The sequence below is a fragment of the Ornithorhynchus anatinus genome, chromosome 1, assembly GCF_004115215.2.
Source record: "Ornithorhynchus anatinus isolate Pmale09 chromosome 1, mOrnAna1.pri.v4, whole genome shotgun sequence".
NCBI classification, from domain to species: Eukaryota; Metazoa; Chordata; class Mammalia; order Monotremata; family Ornithorhynchidae; genus Ornithorhynchus; species Ornithorhynchus anatinus.
The window spans coordinates 25,617,707-25,624,351 of record NC_041728.1 but is presented as its reverse complement, the minus strand read 5'-3'; the positions used below and the strand labels follow the sequence as shown (position 1 = coordinate 25,624,351).

Below are 6,645 nucleotides of genomic sequence, written 5' to 3'. Positions count from 1 at the left end.
CTACTAAAACGGTGCTGTGAAACAAAGCAGTTTTGCATTTGTAGTTCACATGATTCACTACTCATCCGGAAATTATATCCGAGTTTGTAGAACCCTTAACTGAAACAGCTTATTACGATTGTGTTCTGCCCTTGTGAACCTGCTTTTGTTAGCTTTGCTGTACGATTCTAAGGAGCTAAAGAAATTGTCATAATCCAAGCGGTTACATTTCAAACACATGACACTTTCAGAGGCACCTTGATGAAAATACAAAATGCCGAGTCTTCCGAGAAGGCTCCCTAGACGGTAAGATCGCTGTGGGCAGGGAATGGGTCTATTATACTGCACTCTCCCAAGCGCCTAGTACAGAGCTCTGCCTACAATCAGCGCTCATTAAATACGACTACATCTTTGAAAACCGGGTTGCATCCCTACCGCACTGCCCCCTCTAAGGGGCCGAGGAGCGACTCCCTCCTCCCAAAGACAATAAAGCAGGCCCCCTTGGCTCATACATAGAAAGGGGCATTTTATTTCTTCCTTGTCGACATGATCCCTGGGGTGGCTCTGTCTGTTCAGCAATTTCCCTGATTCCTGTGTCAGAGAGTTGAGATGTTAAACCGCAGCCACCATGAAACTTTAAAATCCCTGATGCATGATGAATGGGTGCTGGGCAAAGCAGCTTAAAATCTCTGCTTTTGCTTCTCTTTAAACACTTGAAATTGACAGCGCCGTAGATCAAGCATTTCTTTTTTTCCCCCCTAAGAGAAGAAGCTCTGGCAATTTAACTTAAACAAGGGCAGGGGCATCACCGGCTCCAGACCTCACCCTCCACGATTACCTCTCCCGGCTGGGGGGCGATGCTCGGAGGGAGGGTGGGTGGATTGGGAGGATGGTACCAGAGGGGGGCTGTGCAATACCGACCTCTCTCGCCCCCCTTTATGTCCTTTCCTTCCTTCCTCTCGCCTTGCAGCACACACTGGGCAGGACCCACGTTCCCGCAGCTCCGGCCTGCAGACTAGCTGGGGGTCCAGGCCTCGAAAAGATCATGCGCAATGGCCCTGCTCCTGCTCCTCCTCCTCCTCCTCCTCTTCCTCCTCCTTTCCCTCCCCTTCCCGATGGAGGGGACTTGGCGCTCTGCCCACCGAGGCGTTCAGCGGCAGCTCCTCAGGGATCAGCAGGCAAAGTCACAGTCTGCACAAACAGAGCTTTCAAATTCATAAAATTCATAGGATTTTTCACAAATGAATGAACACAATTTTCTACCAATTTCCTCATTATGCAAATATGCAAAATATCAAATTTAGGCCAATTAGGGTCCTCCACAGTCCCAAATTCACCCGTTTAAGCCATAATTGCAGAAACTATCAAATAATTACGGGCGCTAATTGGAAATATTTGTGACAGATACAACAAATTCTTGCACAAATTACATTTCATTCTAGGAACCACTGCGCGCCACTGAAATTTTATCGAAGTCTAATTTAACTTACATAATGAGTTGAATTGAGTACTTGTTATCAAATTTGAGCAATTCATAGCCCCGTAATGTGGAATGATCAAATAAATTAAAAGGGAATTTATTCAATATTTTGTTGTGATCCTTTTCTCGAAACCACTGCTATTTTGGAGGGAATTTCCTCCTCCCGCTGCCCGGGGTGGGTGATTGGGGTGGCATGAAACCACCAGGATCGAGGCGGCTGCAAAGAGAAGCAGCCGCAGCTCGGATCCAGGGAGAGAAAACGAGGGGACAGTCAAGGAGGAGGAGAAGGGTAGGGAAAAACTGGGGGCTTTCTGCCCCCACCCCACTCCATCCACCCACAGAGGTAGGGGGACAAATACCCTTTTCCCGGAAAGGGCAGTAAGGGAGAGGTCGAAGAAATATTACCCCAATACCGATGGGCACACCACCTCTCCCCCTTTTTATTTAATTCATTTGTGAGATTGGGTTTTGTCAAGTTAATGCTTTCGGGTGAAGACGAGAGCAGTTTCAAATGGATTTGATTTCGACAGATTTTCCCACCCATCGCTCATACAATACTGCGCGGCCCACGTATGCTGGTGTCACGCACCTAATCCCGCACAATGGCTCTTTCCCCATCCACGAACCCAAAAAGGGTCTGAATGCATCCCGACACCACCACGCACTCTCAAGATCAATCACGTCTCCCTCCTTCCTCCGCTCCAAAACGTTTTTCACCAATTTAGGCACGTAAAGAGTTAAGCGGGTTGAGGTCGGGTCCTGGTGTCGGGTATGGGTGGCTCCAAATAATTTCACGTACCCCTATGACAGTGGATCGTCACACTCCTGGATAGGACATCTTCCCATTTATATACAAATAAGTACACATCTACCCACTACATGTGCGCTCCCACACACAGACACATTCAGAATGCCTTCTCCACAGAAGGTCAGCCACCTGGACGTGGGCATTTATTTTTATTTTGAACAGTCACACACCCTCTCTCTGTCACACACACACATTTTTTTTTAAACTGCCTTGTGGCCTCGTTGGCGGATTATAAATGTCTTCTCGCTGTGATTTGTTTAATCCGTGGAAATGGTGCTGGTCCTATGTAAACAAGCCAAGTGCGGAATGAAGGCAGCTACCCATGCGTGGCCGGCCTGCCTATTTGTCAGAAAACCTTCATAAATACTGAGCCGGGGCTGGGCAAGGATGTGATGTCTCCATTTTTTTTTTGCCAGGAAAGGGCACTGGGGAAGACAAAGCGAGGCAGCGCGGTGTGTAACCTTTAAGGGACAGATCGTCTGTGTGCTTTTAGGCAGGGAGCTCGCTTTCCGGGTAATTCACTGCAAAGAGATGCTGCATTATTGTACTCTTGGGTGGGTACGTGTGTGTGTGTACGTTGTGGTGGAGGGCAAAGCCTCACCGACACTTTCAAGTCGGTGCCATCCTATCATCCATAACTGTGCAGGCGGAGAACCGGAATTTTAATTCCTTTGATGGAAAAAATGAGCATATATATATACACATATATATATACACACACACGCACACACACGATGTTGGGGGATGATCTGTCTGGGTTAACTAACTTTTGATATATTTTAAGGGAAACCCTCCCATCCTTGGTAGAATCGTTCTTTAAAAAAAAAAAAACAACCCAAAACCCTCAGGTTCCCCAGAGAGGAAAAAAAAATGCATCTCACAGATTCAAGAGGTGAAGATGGGGTGTGGATTTCTTCAAGGGTGATTCATAAAACTAGTAACAGCCCAAACTTAAGTTTTCTCATTCTCCTATATTCTTGCTACATGTATGCATTTTACTATTTATTTATTTTTTGAGAAAACTGCATTGGTGCCTAATTAAACACTTTCTAACAAAAGCAGTAATTACCTCCTGTAATTATTATGGTCCTTATTTATAAAAAGTGTGAGAAAATGTCGAGTATTAAAACATGAAAGCAGCTATTAATCAAACCTTTACACCTTCTTTAACTCGGGCGTAATGGTGGGTATTATCATAAATCTACTCTGATAGTAACACAAGAATAATGAGTTCAGTAATGATAGCGATGATGATCATAATGATTTTAACCAACAAAGAATGGTGTAGATTTATTGCTAATAATGTGGTACAGAAACCTCTTTCATTAAAATTACCTGTATGTACTCTGCACTGTAAAAAGTGAGGATACTGCATGTGTATGTACACACACACACACTCCACTGACTTTTCAGGGGCCACAGCCCTTACCTGCTTAGCTCTAAAGATGGAATGACTTCTGCCCCTTTCTTAGCTAATGCTGCTTAGGGCCTTCTCAGGCAGCCCCACTACCAAATGAAAGGGCGAAGCATCTTGGCCTGGTCAGAGCCCCACTAAGGGACGACAGTCCCAATCTGGGGCCTTGCCCTCAGCACAAAGGTGAGGATAGTTAAGGAGAGAGAGGAGAAAGCCAGGGTGATCCAAGCTTGTTAGAAAGGCGCATTATGACCCTAACCCCCTGTGGCAACCGCAGGGGGCAAACCATGGAATCTACAAAGAACAGAGGGAAAAGAGGATGAGGAGAAAAGGGGGGGGGGGGGGAGGAAGGAGAAAAGGGGCGGAAGGAAGAAAGAGGAGAAAGAAAAAAGTGGGGGTTCAGTGTTTACGGATCTCAACTATAGCCAAGCCTCTCATCCTCTCAGCACCCATCCCTTCCTTGACCCGCTTTTCTGACTTCCCATCTGGGGAAGTGGATTTCTTAAAAGGGAGCAACTCGGGTGTCTTTCTTCACTGAAAAAAAATATATATGGCTGAACGGGGGAGGAAAATCGGCCAAACGACCTTGGTCCATGCTCCAGGCTAAAAGTTTGGTTATTGGTATTTTTCCCCTAGTCTTTTTTTAAATATCTGCAGCTACTTCTTCCCTAATTTAAACCTCTTGGGGGTGATCCCAGGGGCCTCGATATTTGCCATTCAACTTTCACCCCTTAGCAAAGCCTCGCCACCCCGTCCCAAAATTCGGAATAACGTGGATTTGCCAAGGCAATGCTCAATGTTTATAACACACGCAGTGGCGTCGGTCAAATTCCGGTTGTCTAACCCTCGAAGCGATTCGCTCCTTCTCCCCAGTCCCAGTAAATCACTTCCCATTGTGCAGGTGAAACCACTTTGAAAACTGCCCTTTTGACTGGTTAGAGTGTGTTCATGTTTACAAAGGCCATTCTTTTAAAGCATGGTAAGATTATGGAGTAACAGGTAAAATGCGCCTAATGCAACGGTGGCATAATTACATTTTATCCATAATAAAGAATACATCTGTAGTATTTTAACCTTGGTTATGAGTTATGAAATCGGTGTATGGTCCAATTAACTACATGGTTTAAAAAAAACTAAGGCACTATAAACACACCGGTTTTAAATGTCCTAATTAGTAACTTGCTCATTAATTAACTTTCTGATTAATTGTGTAGCAATCTAATTTGTAGATGAGCCACTTAAACAGTGATACCTTGTAATTCTTTCTTCTGTCTTTAAAATCCGTCCGTAAAATCCGATTTTGAATTAGATTGCCCTCCCAATACTCAAGATCTCCTGCTTTAGAAGTACAGTTTGACTAAAATTAAATTAAATCCTCACTGGCCCAAGGCAGTTGCGGGGATGTGAAGAAATAGGAGAAAATGTACAGATTTCAAAATTTTTTATATACAAATGAGTCCTGCCAAGTTCAAAGAAAGAGGGAGTCTCTACAAATTTCTTCCTCTACACTCATATCCACAGACCCTTTGGGGAAATAATATGATTAAGGGCAACCATAATTTGGGTTCAAACTTGTGGGACCACCACACTTTCCTAAGAATAGTACATAGAGTAATTTAAAGCAGTGGATAATGATGGGAGAGATTTAAATAGCAGCCCGCCTAGCATTGTAATATCCACTGGCTGTTGTATTAGCATCAGAAAGGACGCTGGTGTCGTGTTTTCCACCAGAGCTATTGTGGCCCGGGTGTGTCGCCAGCCCCATCCTGCAAAAAAAGCCTTTAGCCCTTATGGCATATCATTCTCTAAGTGAATAGAGATGAAGGCAGGGATATTAAGTGACTCTATAAAACATCCTGGACACAATTGTGTGATTGATGGAGGACAAAGTGGGAACAGCAGGACATAGGATCCTGGGAGAAGCAGCTTTGTCAATGCGAGAAACCCATCTCTGGAAACAGCTTCTCCTGGTGGAGTTTGCAGTCTATTTGTATGAGTAATCAGCTGAGCCCCCTCTCTGTCAGCTGTGTTTACTCACTGATTTTCTCAACAAGACAGCCATTGACACTGGATGGATGGGGCTAATCTGGCGCAGAACTGGCGGTTTTGCAGAGGCTACAGGTCGAAAATAGAGCGCGGAGCAAGCTTCACCTCGCCTAATCTAGCGGCTAATATTTATTAGAGCCAATTTATACCGCTGCTCTCTCAAAGAGCTAGGAAGGCCCGGGTGCAATTAATAACAGGGGCGATAACTACAAACAAACGAATGGTTTTTATTTATTGACTGGGAAGAATGAGGGAGCGCATATTCACACCTGGAGCTGTAGAGGGGAAGGGGTGGCTTGTAAGGATTTGGAACGAGAATGATGATGATGGTAACCCCCTCCCCAAATCGGTGGGAATTCAGCGGCCTTCTCGGCTTTCTGGCTACACCTCTGAACTCAGAGCAGCCGCTACCTGACCGCGAATATGACTTTGGGTCCTGCAAGGGTGAATTGTCCACGTTCCCAGCTAGCAGAGATACACCCCCGCCCCCCGGCCCCCAAACACACACAGGTTCTCCTACTCCTTAACGGCCTATAGGAGGGAGAGTCCACGGGCATGAAATACGTGTTCCCTGGCCCCATATAGAGGGAAGCCGAAGATGCATGCTCTATGTGGCCTCGGTGCCCTGATGAAAGCAGCTTTGGCCCCTGCTCACCCTGGGGATCGAGAGGGGGGAGAGGTTTAAGAGCCCGGGCGGGGGCCACTCTGAAAGCCAGCTGTTGGGCGTTTTAGGCTGGAGGTGGGGGGATGTTGCGGTCTTTTAATGCTTATCAAATTATGACTGTTTGCAGCTCTTTTTGCTGACTGGGCAAAGGCCGAGTGAATGCAGAATGGGTCTTGTGTACGTGGGTGTGGAGGGGGAGACGGAGAATAGGGAGAAGACGACAGGCTGCGATTGGAAATGTCTCTTAGCGAGCT

The 6,645-nt window shown here is 45.9% G+C and overlaps 1 long non-coding RNA gene across 1 annotated transcript in view; it reads right to left on the bottom strand.

Annotated features, from left to right (window-relative positions):
- Nucleotides 1–485: 485 nt before the first annotated feature.
- LOC114817024 overlaps nt 486–6,645 on the bottom strand; it is a 24,525-nt gene continuing 18,365 nt past the window's right edge. Inside the window, exon 2 of the long non-coding RNA XR_003764876.2 lies at nt 486–1,184. This is a non-coding gene — a long non-coding RNA (uncharacterized LOC114817024). The remainder of the gene's footprint in view (nt 1,185–6,645) is intronic.